We start from the raw sequence: 13,966 nt of genomic DNA on the forward strand, positions 1-13,966 counted from the left end.
TGCACAGAGCTAGAGCAGAGGGAGAGCAATATAAAAAAGGAAGATGTTTACACAAAAAACAGACGCATCGCTATAAATATCACAGTTCTACAACATTAGACAAACAACACTGGTATGAAACTGAGCATTTTAATGCAACATCACAACAAGATATCAGTAAGAAGACATGTTGAAGAAGACAACACTCCATCAAACCACAAACAGTAGATTAAAAAACAAACAAAGCAGATACTATTCGTGCCATAATGATCAGTCTATACACACACAAACAAAAATACAAAACACACTGAACATATCACCATATATAATAAACACGCAGACACCTGCAGACCTTTCTGACAGTTTATTTTGTTCATAGTTCTGCATATTTTCTAGCAAATACAGAGCAAACGTTGCAGTTCCATCTGAAACTTTGGGGGCAGTGCTGAGCAGTGTATTCAGCAGCTCAATGCAAACCAGCAAAGAAATAGTCAAATTATTTAGGAAAGATGGACAACTATGAAAGAGCTAAGCGGCAACCTCCGGTCCAAGAACATGAGACAGTGCTGGAGTGCTAAAATCTGCTGTTTCTCAAGTGTCCGCTCGAGGCTGGCTCCGAGAGTACCAGAGGTCACATACACACCGAGCCAAAAAAGCCGCTTTCAAAGTAGAAATGAACCTATTTACAGCCAGGTTCAAAAAACGTCTCCTGTCGCTAATTTTACTATCGGCACACACTGTATGGGGGCTGAATTTTTTTTAACCCAGCAGTTCAGAGGATATTAAGATCACAAGCTTGCCCAATCAGAGGCACAGCTCAGGGTCACGTGACCGACAGGCGCCCTATAGCTGTACGTGAAGCCCTTACCAATACCAATATGGCCGCAATAGCCAATGTGCTTCATTTTCCGTTTCCGAAACAGACAGGTGACATCAGGGAGACTACGTCCATGTTCTATACAGTCTATGGAAAGAACAAATCACAGGAAGAAGTACAGGTCCATGTGAGACTGGCTTGCAGTGGTGCCCTCGAGTGGATGCAATGTTAAACTAAATCCCAAAGTAAAGGGACTCGTATGCGCAGTTGTTAAAAAAAAAAAAAAAAAAAAAGTAGCAGCACCTGTATGGCCCGGAGGAAAGAAAAAGTTGGACATGAATAAAAAAGACAAATAAAAATCAAGTATTGGGAAAAGGATGATGTGCATGTCTAAGCTTTGTATTTTCCCTCTGGTACCCTTTAGGAACTTCACACGGTAAACAGCAAAACAAAAATCTGTATTCTTTTCTCACTGGTGTTTAAAAAAAAACTTATTTCAGCCTCTGTTTGAAACTCTTCAATTTAACTGCTGTCTCTTTAAAGCCCTGTTTCCACCAAGCGGGCCCATTTGGATCAGTACAGTTTGGTACAGCTTGGACCAGGGCCTGATCCTGTTTACGTTTCCACAGCCAACTGTGCTCCCTCCTGGTAGGTGGCATGTAATCCGGTTGTGGATAGCTGTGTTAACTACGTAATAGTGCGAGGCCATAGCAGCGACACACAGTGTACCCCTTTAATAAATCCAATGAAGAAGAAAAATGTGACACAGTAAACAAAGAGCAATGATGGAAGACATCCAGCAATTTGTCTTCTTTGCGATTGGCGGTTTGCTGCAAAGCACAATCAAGCTTTGTTTCAGAGAAGACTGTATGCTGCAAGGAGGAATACAGCAGCCTCTGTTGCACGGTAAGTGACGATTCTTTCGACCACTCAACAGTCTGCAGTGTTGTGTCTCTCTGCTATCAGTCAGTGGGAATGTAGGAACGAAATACCAGGATATGTGCTGCTTACTAAGACTAACCAAACTGAACTGCTCAGTGGAAACAGGGCTAAAGGCTTCCCAACTCCAAAAGTCTCCTTCCATCTGATTGGCCAGCCCTCTGGAGACCTGTTAGAGGCAAAGCTGAGGGCAGATCCTCATGTGATGACCTCATCATTTCAGTCAGTCTGATGAAGATCTTGTGGTATTTCCAAGAGCGGAGTGCTTTGGTCAGTTTACCAATACATTTGGGGATTTTGCCACCTAACAGCATTTTTACTTCACATCCATGTATAATAAATAAAAAAGCATCATACCCTCTTTTGACATAAACTTAAATACACTAGCTTATCTAATATGAGGCAGCATTACATAAATAAACATCATGATTTAAGTTAACTGAACGGATCAGAATAAAGAGAATCAAAACTTTATCTCCTTTGGTACTGGGCAGAAAGTTATGAGGTTGTGTTTTGCACTTCTTGACTATAACTTGTATAATATTTAAAGTTTATGAGCTCTACAATGTGCAGTTACAACATAAAAGATAAAAAGGGGGCACTGAGCGAGCACGGGGTAATAAAATAAACATTAATTTCCAAATAAACACAATCATTATCTGCTGCATTTCTCTTCTGCTTTATTTACAGCACAGGATTTGTTTTTTTTTCACAATAACTCTCATATTCTGCCAAGATTATCTTTATTTTATTCAGTTTGTTTAACTAAAGTGTTATTGGGAATATTCTTAATAAGAGACATCATTTTCAGAAGCTTCAAGGTCAAAACAGAAGCGCAGAAACTTTCAGATGATGAAGAGTTCAAAAAGCAGAACTCATCATCACCCAATCAATGAGCATGGTTCAGCACTGAGATGTGAATACTGGTCAAAATTATTCTGATTCATGTTTTAAAACCAGGAAAATCAAACACTCTAATTTCAGGTGATTGTAACTCAGCTCAAGATAGTGAGTCATTAAACGTCTTGTGAACAAAGAAAGAGAAAGTCTCATGAATTATGATCATCATGTGTCCATTAAATGCAGGATGCAGCTTCTGGAAGTTTACGTTTTAGTTTATGAGAGTCTGACGGAGGAAGGAGGCTTACAGCTCCTCTCTGTGTGGAGGAAGAGTTTAATGATGTGTTTAATGTTCTGTTTATGAGAAATATGAAAAGTAAAGATAGGATGGGCCCTCATAACAAGTGTTGCTGCGTAATAGAACACCACAAATATTGTTTACAGCAGCGCCAAACAACAGCTTTACCAAAAAATAAAAGCTCCAACACAGGCTTTTGTTTCTCATCAGAACTCATTTTCACATTGAAATAATTGACTTGACTTTACCTCCCGACATATTTTACAATCCCTGAAAAGTATACACAAGAACAGCAGCTGTAAATCATCATTAAACGTTGTGTAAAACCTCGTTTTTAACCTCTATAACTAATGAAAACAAAACTTTCAGAAAAAAGAAGACTTGAATACAAGGCAGCCAAATGCTATCTTCAAATCACCACAACAATGTGAGAAACATTTCTATGAGGTGTATTAGTTTGACCACAGCCCATCTGGAATGACTGGAGAGTCAGACTTTTTGACCTATACTGCAGCCAGTCACCAGGGGGAGCAGTTTTTGTGGTGACCTCACTTTGAGCTGAGCAAGATGACGTCCATTTTTTTTACAGTCTATTGTGCCATATAGCACTAGCTTAACGCCAAGAGGGAAATTTCATTGATATGCTAGCAGTTAGCATAAATCAGTATAATTTTGGTTTAACAACAAAATTTCAACTTTCATTAAAGAAACATTTCACAATTACTCTCTGTAAACAATAATGAAAACTCCAAATGATAGAATACTAACAGGCAAATGTTTCCAAATAGGAAAATCAAAGACTTCATGGCTAACTTTAGCGTAACTACAGCTAGCTCAATGTTCAAAACAACTCAAAGCAATGCTATAATCACACAAAGACACTAGATGGCCTACTTCAGTCAATAAAGCACAACAAAACAGTACATCAACATTACCTGATGTGATTTTAATGTATTTTTATTGATTTACGTCTAGAGATACTCAGATCCAGTGACTGGTTTTATATGTATCTACTTATATACTCAAATGTTGTGTGACACAGAAAACCTGTAAATCTACTCTTCATACAGAGAAAATTCACAGCAGGAATTGATAAGGGAATCGAAAGAATTGAGAGTTTATTGGAGTTTGTGAAAGCTGGTATGAGTTGACACACTGACTTAAATTGAAACCTCTCAGGTCTGGTGCTGTGATGGGGCTGAAATAGATCTGGTGTGATTTAGCCTTAATAAGGTTAAGTCAGGTCTTCTTTATTAATTTGGCTATTTCTGGGTTTGGAGATCTGAGTTATGATCACCTGACATAGGAGCAACAAAACAGCAGAAATTAAGTTGTCAACAGGCGTGTCTCCTTAGGGCTTCCATATGCTTTTTAAAATATCAGGGCTGTCAAAATTAACACGAAAATAACAACTTGACGCACTCCTTCAAACACCATAATTTTTTTGATGTGCAATTAATGCACACATGTCTATGATTAAGAGCCTTAGCCTGCCTCAAAGTTTGGGAGATCAGAAAGTGCATCAGTAGAGCTGTGGGTGGTGAGCACAAACAAACCTCCTTCAGCAGAAGTGGAAAAATCAAACGGGTTCTTTGAATGGCAGCTTCAGCTTTGTAACTCTGCCAGATGGTCCTCCCAATGAGATCGAAATTATTTGAATTGTTGATGTGAATAAAGTCACCACCAGAATACACCGACTTTCAAATCCCCCCTCACCAGCCGGCACACAGCTGATGCAGAGAGGCCTCTTCCCCAGCTATACAGAGGGCCATGCAACTCTACAAGCGACAGAGCTTTAACAGGGCTTGTTAAATGGCTGCAGCTTTGCAGGATGATTAACAATGTGGAGGAAGAGAGTCTGTCTGAAATAGTTTGTGTTGCCTTTGAAAGCCCTCACTGTAACCAAGATCGTTTGTTTCCAAATCCAGACTCTGGTGAAAAGTATATGTATCATTAGTATGAACTCCAAAACAACTTTTAAATAACAACAAGGAAGTTTTAACCCACATTTAATAGGAAAGACTGGAAAATCCAATTAAATAAATAAATGAATAAATAAAACTTTTGATAAATTAATACATGAATAATTAAAACTATCTATCAGATGGAAGCTGATATGGATAATTTTTTTTTTATCGTTGTATTTGGTTTTCTTCTATCCAGATGTGATGATTTTTCTGGATAGGTTTTAATTTTTTTGTGTGTTTTCTTGAAAATCGACAAATTATAATGAAAACAACATTAATGAAATGGGGGTAATGAGGCTTTTTTCAAATTCAGGAGTAAAATTAAAATGTCAGCTAAAAAAATAATATTGCTAAAGTATAGATACTTAAAATCTGTACTCACATAAGGTAATGAAGTATTTTGTCTTAAAATTTTTTTTTACTTAACACCACTTAACAGCTGCAGCACTTAGCTCAGACACAGATTGCAGCAATGATATGCTTTACAGCATCTTGCCATAATTCTTCAGGGGCGTAAGGTACAAATACATACAAACACAGGCCAGTTGGTGATGTTGAGCAACTCTGTGGCTTTATTTAGCAATATTTCAAACTAAAAAGTATAAACAGTCCAACAGCCACATGGGTATAAGTTCACTTAGATTGGTTCGCGCCGCAGTAGCAGTAGAATTATGTTAAAAACAAGGGGCAACATTCAGCTCAGAAAAATGAAGCCTTTGCGAAAGTGCTAAAAGTTGCTGTCCATCGAGAATCTGCTTGAGGCTGGCTGCAGAAAGACTGGGAGTCATGTTCACTACAAGTAAAAAAAAAAAAACAGACCTTTCCAGCATTAAAAAAAAAAAACAACAACCACAGCCTAGTTCAAAAAGTGACTAATTCAACTTATGGCACACACTTTACAGGGGGCGAATTTCTCTCTCACTCTGAGGTTTAGAAGTTATTGGCATGGTCTGATTGTTCTTTCTGACTGTCAGAAAGGAATCACAAAACCTGCATCATATCCAATGGGGCTGCGGCTTTATTTCACTGTTTGTTTTGGAATTAAATGGAGATTAGATTGAAACAAATTTTCTTTGTTCAAGCCAACATTTTACTGGATACAACGCGCCAAAGTAAGGAACTTATCAGTACAGGTCCGCGGTGCTACCCTTTGAAACACAACATCAAGCTGGCAAAGCTAACGTAACCTCACTCTTCATTTTATTGATAGACTCTCAAGTTTGAACAGACCACTGCAGAATAACTGCTGCATGTGAGTTGGAATAAACATCACAAACAACTTAACCCCTGTGTTATAGAGTGATACAACCTGAGCTACAGGCTAATTAGCCTTTAGCTTGTGCTCAATTACTCTCCTGTTTAACTTTCTTCTGCTCTTCTGTCCTTTTTCTTTCTGACAGTTAGGCTCCTGTTTCCACCATCACTACAAAATTAATCACTGAAATCGTTTTTAACACAGGAAAACACAGATCTCTGTGTTTCATCTCTTCCCTCTACTAAACTTTGTCAGCCGGCGTGGTGTTGTTAGAGATAAATCTGGTCCTGGTATGAACTGGAAGCTAAAAAGTAGCAATTAAAATTAACCTGTACCCAGTAATATTGGTGCTGATAATCTCATTTTAAAGTGTGGATTACAATCAGGCATATATCTAGAAGGGAGACTTTTTCAAGATCACTTTCAAACTCCTCATAGCCCCTTTAATAAAATAAGCTCTAATTATTGCTAAAGCACAAAACAGAAAAGGCCCCACTATCTTACTTCTTAAGCAACTATCATCTATGCGAGCTCAAATATCAGATCAGGACCCAGTGTCAGCTGATATTCAATACTAAAAAAATCAGATCTGTCTGGGGACCAAAAATGCTGATCAGGACATCCCTGGGTGTAACTATGAATGTTTGCTTGATCTGCTATAGAAACAGGCCCTGTTATTGTAAACACTAATTAACTGAGTTGAAAAACAAACAGGCCAACAAACTCAGTGAGTGAACAAGTTAGTGGAACAACAGTTTGATGCTCAGTGTGGTGGTTCCCAAGTGATACAAGCTTTCCAAAAGGGTGGATGAAGTGGAGTTTGACACTATAATAACACTGTTAATAGATATATTTACTGCATAAGAGACATAAAGTGTAGGAGAACCGACTGGTGAGCAGGACATAGTAATGCGTGTCTTTTTCATGTGAATGACATTCATGCTAGTGATTCACTGGCCCTGTGATATACCTCTTTGACTACCCTGTAATAAATTTTTTTACCTGTTTTACCTGAGAGCGAGCTTTACCAAGAATTCACATGGGAATTTATGAGGGGGCATAAACCGTAAAAAGATAAGTTAAAGATAAATTTGTCCATGCATCTTACCCCTATTTTTTTTAAGTTTCAGGAGTTTTGTGTTGATGTAAATACAGCAAAAGAAGCTGAAAGCCCCTCTGTGATACCTGTTATCACCGAGGTGGATATCTAACGAGAGTTTTGGGTTGTGCAAACCAGCTTAGACACAAAAGTATGTCAGCTTGCATCTCAGTTCACCCCCTCAGTTCACCCCACTCAGCCCGTCTGCCGTCGTGAAGAAAAACACACACAGAGTAAATGACTGTAACGCCTTCAGGCAAACACACAGTGTGCTGATGCAGGTTCACTCATTAACGCTCATCTATTTGTCTGGCGAGAAACGCAAACATGACAGTGTGAAAAGGATGATTAATGTTGAGACTGGATGTGCTCGCTGAATTTGAAATGAGCAGCACCAGGTGTGGAGGATCCATATGGGACCAGGATGAGTACTGATGCATTCAGCTAATTAAGTCACTGGACCAGGCATGCCATCAGGGGTTTGTTCAGGGCAAAAGCACATCAGTGTGGACTGTGGCCCTGCTCTGTCCTACATGTATGTTCACAGATGCATCAATGCAAGCACAGGCCATCCTATCCATCTGTAAATCTTTTCCATCTCTTCTTTCCATCTGTTTCTTCCTCGCCCGTCTTGTAAATCCATCTGCCTGACTTCCTTGAACCTCTCAAACCATCTCTTTTTCCACTCTTTCTCTCTTTTCATGAAGTTACCTCGCTGTATCAGAGCGCCCATCTGCTCACATTTCTCACCAAAACCCCCTTCCTCCTCCTCCTCCCCCTCCTCCTTCTCTCCTCGACCGGCGACTATCTGTGTTTCTCTCTGGTGCAGGATACTCGTTTGGTATGTAATGGCAAAACGGATATTAGTGTGAGCTGGATAGGTATAAAACACACACACACACACACATGCACAGACGCACACACACACACACACACACACACACACACACACACACACACACACACACACACACACACACACACACACACACACACACACACACACACACACACACACATAAACACAAGTCGACAGAAATAGAAAGCTAAAAAGATTACTCAGCCGTCATCACACTGAGCTTTCTGACCAGGAACCTTCACATCTCTCGGCCCTGGAGGCGCATCTGCACATGTTCATAATCCACACGGCTTACTCACAACCTCCGCTGTGGACCCAAGATACTCGGGAGAACTAAAGCCTCGTCTTTAGAGGAAGAAAAAAAAACAAACTCAGCAGCTACGTTTACAGGAACATTTTAAATGATTTTTATGACACATTTTCATTTTGTTGCATGAATTTTTGTTTGTGCAGCAGAGGAATTTAATTACCTGCATGATGAAACGTCCTGAATTAAAGCCTCTGGAAAGCCAAACCCACACTAGACTTCTAATTATGTAATAAAGGGTCTTATGGTTTTAAATCCTCAAAGCGTAAGGAGGATTTAGCTTCTGAAATTAACCTGAATTGAAAAAAACATGACTGGAGAACCTTCTTTACATGGTCATCAAAACAAAGGCCAGGACATCAAAATAGCTTCTGGTTATGTAACAAGAGGCAAAAATGACAGACTTGAGCTGGGAACACATGATCGTCTCTGCTCTGGTGTGGTTAAAGCTGTCCCCGTATCACATATGCAGCAGGTGAACAGGGTTAGACTGCTTTGATTAGTGGATTAAGAGATTTTAGAGGGTGATCCATGCTCAACATCTCCCTAACTCTGAATAATTGTGAATTCTGGGAGGTGATTCTAGAAGCAAGAGATAGACCAACTAATTAGTGAGCTGGTTAATCTGCCAGACATTCAAAACAAATGGCATGGGTTGATTCCTGCATTCACACTGCAAAAAGTGAAATCTAACAGTGTTGATGTGTAATTTTTTGTTAAAATGTTTTATTGGATCAAATATGAGCCACATTCACCTCATAAGTCCAGAAAATGTCTTTGTCGAAATATTTAAAAACACAAAGGACACCTGAATTTCAAGAAGCCAAAAGTAATCTGCCAATTTTGTAAGAAAAATGAGCTTGTTCAGGGTCTTGGAATAAGAATAATGTATAAGAAACTAAATCAATATATTTTGTCTTAGCTCATTAGCAGATTTAAGAAGAAGGGCTCCTTTTCGAGGAAAGCTTTGTTAAATGAAGTCATTTGAGGACAAAAATTAGAAAGACAATGATAAATGCAGCTTGTCTTTCCAGGTTAGCAGCCTTGAGGAGAAACAGATAAAATTCAACAAACACTGACACAAGAGTCACTATGCTTTCCACAGCAGTGAGTGTCTGCTTTGAACAAGAATAGGTATGAATATTGATGAAATTTTATTGATACTAATGCCCTTATCAGTTTTGCTTATTGATCCAATTCTTTAGTGATCCCTTTATCAATTCTTCCTCTTAATTTTCAAAAAGTAGCTTTACAGGTTTTCTGTTTTGTTCCAAACAATGGATTTAATTGAGTTTATTAAGTAAATTAATATAAAATTGGTCACTGAATCTGGATATCTCTGCACGTAAATAAATAAAAACAACTAAAAATCTCACACCACGTTACGTTGATGTACTGACTGAAGTAGGCCATCTAGTGTCTTGTAGCAATAATAAAAGTTGTTTGAGTTGTTTGGAACCTTGTCATAGTTGTGAAGTCAGCCATGAGCATGCGCGTAACTTTTCCTTTCTTTACCCGTGAGTATTTTTAGATTTGGAGTTCTCAGTTCCGTTTAATAAAGAGTAACTATGATGTGTTTCTGTAATGAGAGTTGAAATTCTGTTGCATAAAGTTTTACCAGTGTATGCTAACTGCTCGCATATCAATGCAATTTCCCAAATATGTCAGCATCAAGCTAGCGCTGTTTTGTTTATCACGTTTTTGGTCAATAATGAGATGTAAACCATGTTGAATGGATCGTATAGGAATCTCATGTGAGAGAGTAATGTACATTTTTTTGTGTGTTCATTTTTTAAGTAAAACTTCCCATACCAGAGTTTTCTTGGGAAACTGTTATCAATCTGCTAAGCTGAGATAGCTGCGGCAGACTAGTCGACGTAAGGTCCAGCTTCTCCGACATAATGTAAAGAGTTGATAAAGAAATCGTTAAGCATAAAGGCTAACAATGACAATGGACTAAAAACATTTCTTATCAATTCTTAAAGATGCTATGAGGAGGTAACCTTGCAGAGCAGAAAAGGTCAGATTCAATTCGACTTGTGCTGTTCACACTGTCAGAAACAAATCAGATACAGGTCACATTTGAGCCAAAAAATCAGATTCAGGTCTCTTTTGACTGCAGTGTGAACGTAGCCTAAATCCATGTATTAAACAGTCAATGGGAATGTCCTGATGAGAGACATCTTAAAATCCTTGAAATCATTACGTGGCAAAAGACTGCCTGGCTCTGACAGGGCACAAAGCTTTACCTGGAATTGAATATTTTCTGGGTAAAAAAGAGCAAAGTAATAAAACGCTGAGTCACTTTTAAGATGAAAAGGAAAGTGTTGAAAAATTAGTAGACCAATTACAGCAAATAGCAAAATATTTTCAGTATCTCAATTAAATGTTGATTCAAACAGATAACAGACAGATAGCAGGGTTTCAGCTTTGTCCTCCAGTTCTGACTCAGAGGACAAATACACCCTGTCTCTGCTGCACCACGCTGATTGTTGTATGTGGAGCTGTCAATCCGAACATGATGCCTGTCCGGAGAAATGCTCTTAAAGGAAAGACGAGCTGTGTTTGGAGCGTAGTTTTCTTACAGTTGAGGACGTTTACTTTCTCTCACGCTCCAGTAGATTCTTGATGAGACTTAACTTTGATATCATGTTAGTTCTGAATTCTTAATGGAACTCAGCTTGCCACAGGATCGCTGACAGATGCTAACATAAAGTATCTTTACAGTCCTGCATAATGCATGTTAACAACATATGCTCATGGATGTGTTTCTCATCTCACACAGGCGCACAGCACACAGGCGCACAGCACACAGGCGCACACACATTCACACACACAGGCCAGGAGGAAATGTAAGATTAGGGTGTTTTGGTGTGGTGTGAGCATGTGTGTGTATGTCTTGAAGGATAAAGTTGGGGATTATAGGAAGTCATGATAGCATACCCTACAAATTGCTAGATAAGGGACTCAGGGTTTTTTATTCATCCCTACACCCACATCCCTCTCCTCCCCTTCTTCTCTAAAGCTAGCCTCGGTTTTGATCCCACACTTCACCACCAGAGACGTCTTTGTCGGCGCCTATCTCGACCCACCCTCCTGCTCTTTGCCCCCCCCCCACATCACTACATCCTCCTCTCCTCTCCGCCTAATTGCGGCTCAGTCCTGCTGTGCTTCAGTCAGCGTGGAAAAACACTCTCGCAGTGGGGAAGATATTTATCCACCCTGTGCAAACAAAGCTGGAAAAGAAGAAATTGTCTTCTCCAATTCTTTTGTTACTTTTTTGGCAACTCTGTAATCCCAATTTTCCCCTTCCTGTCTCACTCATGCAGTACATCCACCTCTGGGTTTATATCTGCTTTCCTTGGCAGATAAATTCCTCCTTTTGAAGCAGCTGTGATTTGAACTGCTGATAACACACCTCAAACCTTACTCCTGCAAATAGTTTGACATGATCGTCTCTATTTGAGGCAGAAACCTGGTGCAGACTCTGAGAGGAGTGGTGCCTCTTTCACCCTCCCTGAATGCAGAAAAGCTTTATTACATGAATATCAACATCAAGACTGTGCATGCAGAAGAACGAGCAGTCTCGTGTGCCTACTGATTGCTTTAACACCCCTCCCTGACTGTATCAATAACAACCAGAGAGGGAGATTAAACATTTATGAGGTGTATACTGCACTGGTAAGAATCCAATCTAGACTGTCACTATAAAGTATACTGCTAGCTACAAAGTGGCTGGCAGCGTTCCCTGTTAGCGTTACAGCTGATATAATCCCGCTCTGAGTGTACTGTAGCTGCCAGCGGCTGCATTAGCGGCGAGCGCCTGACTGTGAAATGCTACAAGTAAAAAACCCACGGGACCTGAGTGGTTCAGGTGTGCAGTGGATTAAATCATCTCAGGCACTTTTCATGTTTCGACACTGACAGCAGCGTGAGGGAGCTGGTGTAGTGACAGTAAAAAGTCAAGTATACGGCATGACAAGCGTGGAACCAAGACGGCCGTTTCGTGGCGTTATATATGAGCTTCACTCCTGAGCATGTGATGAGACATTCTGAGAGATTACCCATTCTCACAGATCATATTTTAGGTCCCATTCGATCTTCTGGCCCCAGCTAAGAAGTGAAAAAAAAATGCTTAAGATGCTCTTGAGTGTCCGCAATTATCATCTTCATCATTATTTATTCAAAACCCTTAAAAAAAACTTATGAGAGAGCCCTCATTTACAATCAGAGCTGGTTCTCGTGGTTTTGGTGCCTTAGGCAAAATTCTACCAGTACTCCCCTTCAACCATTGAGATAAGTTAAAACACAACTGGTTGTTTATAATCCCTCTCTGGTGGCTGTGAGTCATAAAACACTACAAATCAAACCCCATATGGTCTGATAAAATATTGAGGGTCTTATCCACACGAGGACCAAGCAGCTCTCACAACAACTGAACCTGTATGAATGAGCCAAAACGACATGGTCTGATGTCAACAACATAACTGCTCGACAAACTGCGCTGCAGAGCAAAAAGCTTCTCCGTGCACCACTGTTGTTTGCTGACATTTAAATGTGCTGTTACAAATTCAGTGGGAGGAAAATATGCCCCTTTATTTGCAAACAAGCCTCATTGTAAATAACACCTCATTCACTGACGCTGGTGCTTTCAGCACTCTGCAGCTAGAGTTAAAAATTTACAGTCTGCTGAGAGTCAGTGGTAACTATGAGCGATGTTATGCTTCAACCTTGAAGTCATCAAAACTTTTCTACCTCAAGGTTTCTAGAAGCGTATACATCTGTACACAGAGTTTGTTTATATTCATAGAACATATCTATTGTTGTAATAACTGGGGGTTGGAGTAGGGCTGTCTGTGGCTTCTTCCCTGCTCACATGAGCTGTTTCATCACACAAGACGCAGATTGCCATTATCTGAGTTGAGCTGGTTCATGCTAACTCATAGAAAGTTAGCTACGCCCAAATATATTTACATTTTAAACATTACAGCGACTGTGAGGAGGACCACCTCTTGGCTCAGAGTCACAAACACACAGTCTGAACTGACTTTTATCAAGACGTGTTTGTTTAGGAAATGAATGGAGATCAGATCTTCTCTTGAACTCCACTTTTCTTTCTTTAAAAAAATACCAACAGCTACGTAGCACTGTTGTTTGAAACTTAACAAGCAAAATTTGTACCATAGTTTGGTAGATGGCTATATTCAGTGCTACTAGCAGCCCAGTGCTCCAAGGTATCTGTTGACTAACGTGACAACAAGCAAACTTTGTCAGTTTGTACCGTAGTTTAGTAGCTGTCTATATTTAGCCCTACTGGCAACCTGGTGCTCTGAGACATGTCTGTAATGTGTAATGTTAGTAAATCCTGGTTAACTATGTCCTGCCAGTCATCTACCAAGCAGAGCTAATGTAACCTCGCTCTTCATTTTATTGATAGACTCTCAAGTTTGAACAGACCACTGCAGAATAACTACTGAATATGGGTTAGAATGAACATTATCACTAACAGCTTAAGCCGTGTTTTAGCCTTTAGCTAATGTTTTAACCTACAGCCCTTGTTTTAGCCTTTAGCCCTTGTTTTGGCCTTTAGCTCAGGCTGTATCACT

The 13,966-nt window shown here is 39.7% G+C and overlaps 1 protein-coding gene across 1 annotated transcript in view; it reads right to left on the reverse strand.

Moving 5' to 3' along the window:
* The window catches only part of cdh24a (cadherin 24, type 2a), a 90,058-nt gene that overhangs the window by 50,240 nt on the left and 25,852 nt on the right, over nt 1-13,966 (reverse strand). The gene's annotated exons all lie outside the window — the stretch shown is intronic.

The sequence above is a fragment of the Halichoeres trimaculatus genome, unplaced genomic scaffold (assembly GCF_033239565.1).
Source record: "Halichoeres trimaculatus isolate MK-OKI-2021-1 unplaced genomic scaffold, fHalTri1.1 fHalTri1_scaffold_4, whole genome shotgun sequence".
Classification (NCBI taxonomy): domain Eukaryota; kingdom Metazoa; phylum Chordata; class Actinopteri; order Labriformes; family Labridae; genus Halichoeres; species Halichoeres trimaculatus.